This window comes from Mesoplodon bidens (assembly GCF_964165515.1).
Source record: "Mesoplodon bidens genome assembly, chromosome: 7".
NCBI lineage: Eukaryota > Metazoa > Chordata > Mammalia > Artiodactyla > Ziphiidae > Mesoplodon > Mesoplodon bidens.
The window spans coordinates 115674900-115687695 of NC_138164.1; the positions used below are offsets into that span (position 1 = coordinate 115674900).

Here is a 12796-nt window from a genome sequence, read left to right on the forward strand (position 1 = left end):
CTCCCTGGGCCTGGGGGTCTGGGCCCGGCACACCGAGGCCCCTGCAAGGAGCTGGCTTGGTGAGCGTGAGATAGAAGGGCCTAGTGGACCACCTGACTTGGAGCCTGCACTGGGCACAGCTCCGTCCAACAGGGATCGCCCCGAGGAGCAGGGTCAGGGAGTCGCGAGGCGGAACCCTGTTCCCCCCCCTCCCCCCGCTTCCCCCCGACAGCAGGCCTCCGCGGGGCCGTCCTACGCTGGAGGAAGAAACTTTCCAGCTGGGTTTGATCTGCATTATGAACTCTCTACCGCCTCCTGCAGGCGACACCGTCAACAGAACCGGAGTCCAGGCCTGAGGCGTGGCCTTGGCGGATTTTCTCGCTAAGTCCTCCCACATGGGCTCCGAGCCGGAGTTGGCGGAGGTGCGCGGCAGCCTCTGCGGCCCACGCGGGTGCCCCCCACGCGGAGCAGCGAGGGGCCGGCAGATAATTAGGAAGCGGTGGTTCTGGCTTTACTGCAGGTTATTTGACTGTAAGCTAATACACATTAACGTTTAAGGACGGCCGTGCTTCCGAGCTCCTGGACATCATTGGTCACTTCCCCGGCCCGTGGACTGGCTGCTCCGGAGGCCGCGGAGTCACGAGTAGCGCGTGTGTTTCTGAGCTCCGTTCAGAGTGAAAGTACGGACTGGCGGTTCCTGAAGAGATGCGCCTCCAATCGCTCCCTGGGCGGGGCCGAGCTGGGGGGCGGCAGCCGTAAGAAGGCATGGGAAGGGGTGGGGCGGGGCTGGGTGAGTGGGGGTGGGGTAAGGAGAAGGGGGGGTGGAGTGGGGGCGGGGCGGGGCTAGGGTGGGACTGGAGCTGGGGTGAGCTGGGGTGAGCTGGGGTGGGGGTTTGGATGGCGGGGGATGGTGCAGTGGCCTTGACCCAGCGCTGGCCCCGGCCGGGCACAGGGAGCGGGGAGGGGGGAGGGGGGAGGGAGGCCGGCCCCCCCAAGACCAGCCCCTCGCTGGGCTGACCTGTTCGCTTACAACCAGGCAGGGACCACCTGGAGAAAACTCGCCAGCAGGTTCGCTCCATCTTGAAGATGTATTAGGACACGTATTAAAAACAAAGACCCGGCTTTGTTACAATGGAGTTTCGTTCCCAGAGATTGTGGTGTATGGAACTTCCACTCCAAACATCTCTGAATTAGTTAGCACTTGGAAAATTGACACCCAATGTCTTGCAAGAGCTGCTAGTTATAGGAATTCTGGATTTTAGCAGATTCTCTTGAAAGCCCACGAGGTTGCTCTCCAATGTAGCTGTTTTCTCCGTTGACATCGCTACACAGGGTATCTGATTTTTGTGTTTCTTAGGGCACACCTCTTAGATACTCTCAGGGGCTCAAAGAGAGAGTTTTGGGCTTCAATTTAGTCTCATCACGTAGAATCCACCTCTTTACAAACAATTCATCTGTTCATCTATCCATCCATTCACTACTTGTGTGGACTTGGGAAAGGTGCTTATGTCCCTGAGCCACAGTTTCTCCATTTGTATCATGGGGCTGTGTGGCTCTTGCAAAGAGTGGGGGGATTGCAAAGTCCCTGCCGTAGGCCCTGCTTGGTGAACGTTGGTGTAAATGTTGGCTGCGTGATTATCAGCAACACCTCCTGTGCACCTAAGGGTGTGACTCAGAGATGACCAGCTTCAGCGCAGGACTGGCTGTGAGACCACATCCCAGGGAGCAGTTAAAGCTGCCCAGGGGTGTGGCGACAGCCTGAACACAGGAGGCAACATGGGGCAGGGGTTTTGGGGGCTTTTTTTAAACATCTTTATTGGAGTGTAATTGCTTTAAAATGTGTTAGTTTCTGCTGTATAACAAAGTGAATCAGTTATACGTATACATATATCCCCATATCCCCTCCCTCTTGCGTCTCCCTCCCACCCTCCCTATCCCACCCCTCTAGGTGGTCACAAAGCACCGAGCTGATCTCCCTGTGCTATGCGGCTGCTTCCCACTAGCTATCTGTTTTACATTTGGTAGTGTATATATGTCAGTGATGGGGCAGGGTCTTAATGTACACATAGGAGTTTTCCAGGTAGCAGGTGGTGGAGAGGCACTTGCAGGCAGAGGAATCAGCTCTATTTACAATAGCCCGGAGATGGAAACAACCTAAGTGTCCATCATGTGATGAACGGATAAAGAAGATGTGGCACATATATACAACTGAATATTACTCAGCCATAAAAAGAAACGAAACTGAGCTATTTGTAGTGAGGTGGATAGACCTAGAGTCTGTCATACAGAGTGAAGTAAGTCAGAAAGAGAAAGACAAATACCATATGCTAACACATATATATGGAATTTAAGAAAAAAAAATGTCATGAAGAACCAAGGGGTAAAACAGGAATAAAGACACAGACTACTCGAGAATGGACTTGAGGATATGGGGAGGGGGAAGGGTAAGCTGTGACAAAGCGAGAGAGAGGCATGGACATATATACACTACCAAACGTAAGGTAGATAGCTAGTGGGAAGCAGCTGCATAGCACAGGGAGATCAGCTCGGTGCTTTGTGACCGCCTGGAGGGGTGGGATAGGGAGGGTGGGAGGGAGGGAGACACGAGAGGGAAGGGATATGGGAACAGATGTATATGTATAACTGATTCACTTTGTTATAAAGCAGAAACTAACACACCATTGTGAAGCAATTATACTCCAATAAAGTTGTAAAAAAAAAAAAAAAAAAAGGAATCACTCCTAGGGGCAGGTCCCTCACACCCCACAGAAGAATGAGCTCAAAGTGGATCATCAGGATGAATCTCATAGGAGTGGCCAGTCATCCTGACATCAAACCACCATCACTTCTGTGGAGGGCATCATAGTACAGCAGAGAGACACAAAGCACAAACACTTTAAAAACAACAAAGAGAGAACAGAGTAGAACAACGATTAGTCTAATGAGTTGCAATCCGGCTCATGATAAGGCACTGAGTCCAGAGGGGAGCCCGCTGAAGGTTTCTCGATGTCAGGGTCAGAGCATCTTTTGCAGTGTGAAATGTCGCTGACCATGTCATCAAGGGTTTAGGTAAACTTTCTGAGTGGCTCATACAACAGCAGGCGTGAAGATTGTCTGTACATGAGCTGTTATGGTGATTTCTCTGAAATTTATATCAAGTTTTCTGATGTTAGCTTGCATGACTTTGGGAAAAGGGCATTCGTAGTTCTAAACATTTCCAAGTCAAAGGGATGGGAGGAAAACTGGAAATGTTAGTTTGGAGTCATAGCCAGATATTAGAGGAAACTAGGAGAATTCAGGATCTAGTCCAGATTACGGGTAAAATACCAAAAGCTCAAAGGCAATTTAACAGCACTAGAAGCTGGTATCCACAAAAGTATTACTGAAACATAACTTTTCTCTCTAAAATTACCCTCATTTCTACCAAAGTTAGCCAAATTAATTTTTTTGCAAAGTAAGTCTGATTTCAATAAACTCAACCCAATTATTTACATAAGTGGAACAAGAATAGCAATTGTTCATATTTTTATGATCATTTAAATTGGCTTTGCTGGAACTTTTCATAAAGAATCTCAGATTTAACTTTTTAAAAAATTTTTATTTATCTGTTTATTTTTGCGTGTGTTGGGTCTTCGCTGCTGCACTTGGGCTTTCTCTAGTTGTGGCGAGCAGGGGCTACTCTTCGTTGCGGTGCGCAGGCTTCTCATTGCGGTGGCTTCCCTTGTTGTGAAGCACGGGCTCTATGCACGCAGGCTCTAGAGCGCACGCTCGGTAGTTGTGGCGCATGGGCTTAATTGCTCCACGGCATGTTGGATCTTCTCGGCCGAGGGATTGAACCCATGTCCCCTGTGTTGGCAGGCAGATTCTTAACCACTGCGCCACCAGGGAAGCCCCTCAGACTGAACTTTTATTTATTTATTTATTTTTATTTTTGGCTGTGTTGGGTCTTTGTTGCTGGGTGCGGGCTTTTCTCTAGTTGCAGTGAGCAGGAGCTAGCTACTCTTTGTTGCGGTGTGCGGGCTTCTCATTGTGGTGGCTTCTCTTGTTGCAGAGCATGGGGCTCTAGGCATGCGGGCCTCAGTAGTTGTGGCACGTGGGTGCAGTAGTTGTGGCTCGCAGGCTCTAGAGTGCAGGCTCAGTAGTTGTGGCGCATGGGCTTAGTTGCTCTGCGGCATGTGGGATCTTCCTGGAGCAGGGCTCGAACCCGTGTCCCCTGCATTGGCAGGCAGATTCTTAACCACTGCGCAACCAGGGAAGCCCCCAGACTCAACTTTTAAAGTCCTCTCGAGGCCAGCAAAGCCAAGCAAGAACTTGACATCAGATTTCGCCTGCAATACCTACAGATTTGGTTACATTCCTTTTTTCTCCAGGTCCCCAAAATATCTTGAGGTTTATGCACCTGCCAGGAAGTGACTTTCCTTACTCACATGTTTAGGCTGCTGGGAACCCTGTAAGCAAGGCCCCAGGCTGTTTTCCCAATGGGCTTTTGGCTCCATAAAGTCAGGCTTAGTTCCTTAAAGCTTTCTGGTCTGAGACTATGCATGTCCCTCTCAAATATGACATTCCAGTCAAACCCTTGGTAAAAGAACCAATGTTTCCAATTATGTCCTGTTATAAGGAGAACAGAGTCTTATTGAAATTATGCAAATAATTATATTGCCATGGAAACAAGAATACCCACTCAGAGTTTCCAAATTCTGAGGGATCAGGTAGGGAGAAAAGATAGATATTTCATCTTTGTCTACAAAGGTATACTTTATCAAATTGCTGCAAGTCCTAGATAGCTTGAGAGGAAAGGTTTTCTTAAATCTGGAAAAGCAAAACATAAAATGACCTGCAATGTTTAAAACAAAAAGTCATAAAAGTGATAATCCTCCTCACCAGTTCATTCAGTTCCATGGAATTAATTCTTGATCTTGACCTTTTGTTAGTAGTTTTATGAAGCCATCAGTTTCTTCAGTAGAGTTCTGTAAATTCTTACCCAGTTGAATGATATGATCTAAAAGTTTATCAGAAACCTGTAGTCTAGAGAAAGTGTCAGAGCCCTTTCCATGAATCTCTCTGAAGAGGAAACATTAATAAAGACCAGAGTAAAGCAATGTGTATAAGTGAAAAAAGACTTAAAATGGCTGGTTAAAGACCTGATCACAATGCAATTGACAAGGAAATTAAGTTATTTCACTGACATATAGCATTTTAAGATAATAACTAGAATTATGACTGATGACATTATATCAGGATATACCAGATTTCCAGAAATTTCACATAGTTTCAGAAACATACTTAACATATACCTACACGGACACAACATAAAGGAGGCTTAGTATTACTTCTTATTTGACAATGCTTCCCGTGTAATTTAATATATCAAATAAGCCTAATTTGTTTAACATCTCCTTTTTATAAGGAGAGAGAACAAATCTCTGAGTTATTTCAGGGGCCCTCTGAAACATCTCATACCTCAAAGTTAGTTCTAAGTCAAAAAGACTTCATTTAGGGGCTTCCCTGGTGGCGCAGTGGTTGGGGATCCACTTGCAGATGCAGGGGGCGCGGGTTCGTGCCCCGGTCTGGGAGGGTCCCACGTGCTGCGGAGCGGCTGGGCCCGTGAGCCATGGCTGCTGGGCCTGCACGTCCGGAGCCTGTGCTCTGCAGCGGGAGAGGCCACAGTGGTGAGAGGCCCACGTACCGCAAAAAAAAAAAAAAAAAAAAAAAAGAAAAAAAGTCTTCATTTAGAATTTGATTTGGGGAATTTTGCAATAAATACCAAAAGTTTTTAAAAGAACACTTGGTCAAATAGGATCATAGGTAACTGTGAAGCAGTGCTTAGTTATCCATTTAACCAAAATAACAATTAAAGACTTCACAGGCAAATATAAAAAGTTATGTATATTGTAAAAAGCCTGAGCTATACAATATAGAATCTTTGTTTTTCTAGACAGATTACATTAAAGATAAAGAAAACCTTTGTCTACAATTTCTTATTAAGATCAGACCAATAATCTAAGAAAACTTTTCCTTTCAACAGAGAAAACAAAGTTTAATTTTGCACCAGCTTGCTTTTGATATTAAAAATCATTTACTTAATTGAATTCATTCCAATGTTAGCCAGTTCTGACCACATAGAAAATTCCTTTCTAAACGTTCGCTTTTTTGTTTCATTTCGTTTACAAACCTTCTATAACTTCCTATATCCATATTGTTTGTCCCCTGTTTTCTTTCCCATTTAGAAATTACCAGCTTTAGAACAAAGTCACTTTTTTTCCCTTAACAAAATGCATTTCCTTTCCTTAGACTTTTTAAAACAAATTGCCTTGCATGTGAAGATGTTTTTCTTATTAATTTTGGTAGTTTTAATTACATATATTAATTAGAATTTTAGCCCTTAGGAACCTTAATTTCTAGTAAAAATTAGGAAGTAGGCAATTATGGACTGTCTTTTACATTAGCATTCTGTAGATTGGCAAATTTATAAATACTTTTTACAATTTCTAGAAACATGTACTTTCTCACAGATAATTACTCCGGGTGGCACCAAATATATTTACTAATAGCCCCAAATATCTTTAGTTTCTCTGTAAAAGGAAGCCTATGTTCAGTAATTAATGTTTCAGCATCTTATTTGGGGGGGAATGATCTAGATATTTAATAAATTTCTGTCATTTAACTTAACAAAACTCTAAAGTTTCCAGTTACCAAAAAGAATGGGGAAAATATTTTTAAGTATCATAAAACATAAAGAATTCACCTAACAACCCTTATCTCATTTACATTTAATTCACTTATGAAGAGATCATCATACCAACTTTTTTTTTCTTTTGGCTGACAAATTTTATAACAAAGATAACATGAACTTTTTGACTTTTAGTAAACCTAGGTATTGATACAATAAAAGTATTATACTTAATGTTGATGCTGAAGAAATGTCTATGTTAATTAAACCAACAAACTTAAACTAGTTTTAATAACAAATATTAATTTAATACTGAAAATTTCCCAGATCACATGAACCTGAAATTCATTTGGTTTAGATTCTATTATATTTCTAAAAATTTATATAAGCAGTTAATTTTCTTTAAGTCAATTACATAGAGCCCTTTGACAAGTTAATTTTGGCAATACCCTCCAGAGGTAGAAACATACCATATGCGTAAGTACATACATAGACATTCACACAGTCACCCAGACAGACACAGACAGAGATCTCATAGTTTCCATTTTAAAACTTTTGTCATGAATCACGTACAATACAAAACTCACTAGTTTATAAATAACAGTTGGAATAAATTAAGTCTACTCACTCAGATGGCTAAAGTCTTTTATTATCTGTGGAGAACACTTTTTTTTTTTTTTTTTTTTTTTTTTTTTTGCGTTACGCGGGCTTCTCACTGCTGTGGCCTCTCCCGTTGCGGAGCACAGGCTCCGGATGCGCAGGCTCAGCGGCCATGGCGCACGGACCCAGCCGCTCCGCGGCATGTGGGATCTTCCCAGACCGGGGCACGAACCCGTGTCCCCTGCATCGGCAGGCGGACTCTCAACCACTGCGCCACCAGGGAAGCCCGAGAACACTTTTAAGATTTGTATTTGCCCTTGACAAAAGGCAGGTCACCAGGGGGAACAATGGTGTGATTAGAGGAGGGGGCTGGGGGTTCAGTTCAATCACCAGTGGCCAGTGATTTAATCAATCAGGTAATGAAGGCTCCAAAGCACTGAAGAGGACCGGGCTGTGAACACACGGAGGTCTGGGAGACTGCACTCCTGGAGATGGCATGGGAGCTCCTGACCCTTTCCCCACACATTGCCCCAGGCATCTCTTCCACCCGAGTTACATCCTTTTATAATAAACTGATGATCTAATGAGTAAAATGTTTCTCTGAGTTCTGTGAGCCACTCTAGCAAATCAAACCCCAAGAGGGGATCTTAGGAACCTCCAACCTATACCCAGCCGGTCAGAAGCACAAGTGACAACCTGGATTTGGGATTGGCATCTTAAGGTGGAGATGTGAGACTGAGCCCTTTACCTGTGGGGTCTGATGCTAACTCTAGACAGGTAGTGTCAGAAGTGAATTAAATTTGTGAGACACCCAGGTAGTGTCTCACAGGAGAATCACTTGGGGGTGTGGAAAAAACCACACATTGGAATACCCAAGAGAAACAAAAATATGTCCACACAAAACTTGTAATATTCACAGCAAAGTTATTCATAACAGCAACAAATGGAAACAGCCCAAATGCCCAGCATCTGATGGATCAATAAACAAAATGCTGTATCCACACAATGGAATGTTGTTTGGCCATAAAGAAGCATGAAGCAGAGATGAGAGCAGGCTCTCAAACAGGTACTCGCACACCGGTGTTCACAGCAGCATCATTCACAACAGCCAAGAGGCAGCAACAACCCAGGTGTCCACAGATAGATGGATGGATGAGCAAAATGTGGTCTGTGTGTACCGTGAAATATTATTCGTCCTTAAAAAGGAAGGAGATTCTGACACAGGCTGCCACGTGGATGACACTTGGGGACACTATGCTCAGTGGAAAAAAAAAAAAAAAACAGAGACAAAATGTCACAGACCGTAGGGTTCCATTTATGTGAAATGTCCAGAATAGGCAAATCTAGGAGGTATAAAGGAGATTCGTGGTTGCCAGGGGCTGGGGGCAGGGGGCAGGGGAGGGAGTGGTCTATGACCGCTAAGGGTGCAGGACTTCTTAGGGGTGGGGGATGTGCTCTAAAGTGGATGGTGGTGATCTGTGGATCCACTAAAAGCCGTTGAACTGTAGGCTCTAAATGGGTGGGTTATATCTCAACAAAGCTGGGGGAAGAGGGGAGGGGGAGGGAAGGGAAGCAAACCCCGGCTGGAGGGCTTGGTGGGCGGAGCCCCGGAGGCTGGGATGACCCGGTGCAAGGTGATGTGGGCGGGAGCGGGGGACGTGGGAGGAGGTGAAGACTGGGGTCTGGTGAGACCAAGAGCCACGACGACAGATCCTGAAGAAGGGCTGCTAACTGACCACCAGAATCTCTCCTTCCCTCTTCCTTTAATTAACTAGTTAGGAAAGACCTTCCGCAGGGACTCTGTTCTCTATATAAAGAGAGTGGCCACGTGCTGATGAAGGAGTGGGTTCTGACCAGCCCTGAAGGGAGAAGTGTTCTGGCCACTACTTTTTCCTGGCGGGACTGACCAGCGGTGGCCAGACACACCCCCACCGCACTGCACTGGGAGGGCAACGCCCTGGGTTGGCAGGGCCGTAGAAAGACCCACCAGGGCTGTGAGAGACATACCCGTTCCTCTGGTTTTGGTGTCTGTTACAGCAGAAAATCTTTATTGTGCATGTTTTTTTGTTTTTTTTTGCGGTACGCAGGCCTCTCACTGTTGTGGCCTCTCCCGTTGCGGAGCACAGGCTCCGGATGCGCAGGCTCAGCAGCCATGGCTCACGGGCCCAGCCGCTCTGCGGCACGTGGGATCTTCCCGGACCGGGGCACGAACCCGTGTCCCCTGCATCGGCAGGCGGACTCTCAACCACTGCGCCACCAGGGAAGCTCTATTGTGCATGTTTTAAAGGTCATATTTGTAATTTCTTACCCCGCTGGCCTTCTCTTTGACCCCAGCCTGAATTCTGCTCTCCTGTGGCTAATACCTAGAAGCAAGAAGTGTGCCCTGGTGTGGTTTACGGGTAGGCATGTGAAAAATGGCTTCTTTTGTGAAACCTCACTTTCTGCAAGCTGTAAGCTGGGTGCCCCCTTGTGTCCTTACTCAGCTCTCGCCCACCTGGGCATCCATTAAGGACATGTGCCTCCTGGGTGCCAGCATGAGGACTCCCCTGAGCGCGGTCTGGGCTTCGACCTGTTCCTGGAATGATGTAGGTCATTTTTTTTTTTTCCGTAGAGAAGATGCAGGTGCTGGCACACTGACCATGAAGGTGGTGAGGGACCCTCTCTGTGCCTCTGGATCCCAGAGGGGTCCTGCATCCTGGGAGCAGGATAAGACCCCCTGAAGAGCGGTGTCACTCTCTCCACAGACCTTGCCCCAAGCAGCTTCAGCTGGGCTTCCAGAGTCGCCTGCCAGACGGAGTTTGTGTTGCACTGAACAATAAAACATCCTGAGCATAAAGCACCATAGTGCTGCTTCCTGGATGGAGAAGAGAAGCCGGTGTTCCATGCCAGAATGTGACTTCCTGGTGATACACAGAGTCCAAGAAGCAGCGGCCAGACTCTTGGGGACCAGAGCCACAGCGGACCACGCTCTCCAGATTCCAGGTGGAAAGACGCGGCAGAGGTGGGTCATTTCACTGGGCCGTGTCAGTGCCCAAGCAACCAGGACACAGAAATAACCTGTGATCAGGAATAATGTGGAGTGCGAGTTTCCTGGAGCGGCCCTAACAAAGGCCCACAGATCAGGGGGCTTAAACAGCAGACACTCACTGTCCCCAGTCCTGGAGGCTAGAATCCGAGATCCAGTCGTGGGCAGGGCTGGTCCTCCTGAGGCCTCTCTCCTCGGCGTGTAGACGGCCTCTCCTCCCTGTGTCCTCACGGGGTCGTCCCTCTGTGTGTGTCTGTGTCCTGATCTCCTCCTCTTCCCAGGCCTATGGGATTAAGGCCACCCCTAATGGCCTCATTTTACCTTCATCACTCCTTTAAAGACCCCATCTCCAAATACAGTCACATTCTGAGTTCCTGGGGTTAGGACTCCAGCGTATGAACTTGCAGGGACACATTCAGGGGTTAGGGGTAGGGTTAGGGCCTAACATCAGGCCATGACTTAAGACATTTTGTACAAAAGCAGTGAAGCCCCATGGAATCCCGAGTCCCAAAACGTGCAAGTCTGTGTTGGCCGGAGGGCCTCTGGGCCCTGTGCTGGCCCTGGCGGGGACACCTCGCGGACACCCCGTGAGCAGTGGCCGTGCACTGAGATGCTGCAGCTTCAGGTGGCGCACTGCATCACCTGGGCTGGGTGTGTGGGGAGGCTGGACCTGCGCCTGAAAAGAGCGTCTTTGGCCAAAGCCCCCTTAGCAGACAGCAGATTGCCACTTCTCTCTTGGAATCGCTTCCAGGGGGTGACGTCGGGTCTGTCCTGCCCCGGGTGTGGCATCTCCTGTCCTGGCCAGCCTTCTCCAGGTCGCTGGTCACCACCTCCTGTCCCCTCTCACAGCAGCTCTGTTCCTGACGATCAGAGAGGCAGGACACAAGACAAGAGCCATTCTTCCCTGGAATGCGTCACCGTCCTGCGGAAGGACCCACTGGAATCTTGATTTTATGCCCAGGAAACCTCTCCCGCGCTGACCCCCCACCAGCTGCGAGAGCCTCCAGCACGAAGCACGGGTCACCTGGGTGCCCCCGAAACAGCGCCCGGGGCAATGTTAAAGTGCCTCCGTCCCTTCTGTGGAGCCAGAGAGCCGGCAGGTGATTGAATGCGATCAAAGAGTGGATCTTCACCCATGCCCGACTGGCACCCACGCATGGCAGCGGCGGGACCCTGGCCCCCTCCCTTGGGCTCTGAGGCTTCTTCGACGCAAAACCTACCCACAACACCAGGGCGCAGAGTGGGGCTGTGTCTGAGTGAGAGGCCCCCACTGCTGTGTTTCTTGCTTTCTCTTCTTCTTTTCCCCACTGTAATAAAATACACGTAAGATTTAACATTTTTAAGGGTACATTGTCATTAAGAGCACTCACAGTGTGTTACCATCACACCATCATCTCCAGAGCTTCCCATCTTCCCAAACGGACACTCTGCCCCCATAACACTCACTCCCCTCCCCTCCCCCAGCCCTGGGCACCCACCGTCTACCTCCTGTCTCTATGGATGTGATGACTCTGGAGACCTCATGGGAGTGGAATCACACAGGATTTGTCCTTTTGTGTCTGGCTAATTTCTCTGAACATAACGTCCCCAAGGCTCATCCAAGGTGTAGCCCGTGTCAGGATCTCCTTCCTTGTCAAGGCCAAGTAATGTGCATTGTGTGAATGGACCACATCTTGTTTACCCCTGTTTTGCTCTTAAACAGCCTCTTACAAATCCCAAAGGTGAACCCAGGGCTGTGAGGTGTCAGTTAGGTGGAGTGGCAGCTGCTCCTTGGCTCAGGAATTTTGCCCCGGGATGACTCATGCGCTGAGTACCCGCCATACCTGATTTAGCAGAGATTTGTATGAGCTCTTGGACTTGGAATCAGTGCTGCAATGGGGCAGGACCTTTGGGGGTGGCGGGACGGGGGGAGCATAGTTGCACCCCGGGATGTGAACGCCGAGGGGGGGGAATCCTCCTTGGAGCAGGTGTCCGTGTACTTGCTGGCTGCTGGGGCCGCTCCTGGGGTCGCCCTCCCCGTGGCCCAGGCTCTCCCAGGTCAACAGGGACACAGAGATGACCGTCTGCTCCCTGGGCTCTGCTCTGTGCTTCCTTCCTGGGAGCCCAGTGTCTTAAGTCCTGTGAAAGTTGTCCCTCAGTGTCAGCCTCTCAGGGCCCCGAGCTGACGTCTCCCCACCGCTGGGATTTGGCTTGAGCAGCATCTGTCTCCAGACCTTGTAGGCATGGGCACCCCTACCCCGGGCGTCCCCCCCACACGAACCCAGTGTCAACCCCACTCGGGACACCCTGCCCTCCTGCACCAGCCCTCCTGTGTCCCAGCCAAGGTCACAGGACTCAGGGAGCACAGAACAGTGCGTGTGTGAGGTGAGGGAGCACCCATAGGTAAACCTGCAGGTCAACAGGGGCAGAGGTCAGGGCTCACGTGACCCAGGGGGGCTGAGGGGCTCCCTGTCCAGCGAGACTTAACAGGAGTGTACTTAACATGGCAGTGTGACTTTTCCAAGGGAAAAATGTGTGTGTGT

The 12796-nt window shown here is 48.5% G+C and overlaps 1 long non-coding RNA gene across 2 annotated transcripts; it reads left to right on the top strand.

Annotated features, from left to right (window-relative positions):
* Positions 1-383: 383 nt before the first annotated feature.
* Positions 384-11596, top strand: LOC308621072. 2 transcript variants are annotated; one of them, XR_014016378.1, is made up of 3 exons: positions 384-659; positions 9994-10250; positions 11026-11596. It is a non-coding gene; the product is annotated as an uncharacterized lncRNA (long non-coding RNA). The 2 variants fall into 2 exon arrangements; XR_014016379.1 differs by having other exon boundaries at positions 11124-11596.
* The last annotated feature ends 1200 nt before the right edge of the window (positions 11597-12796 follow it).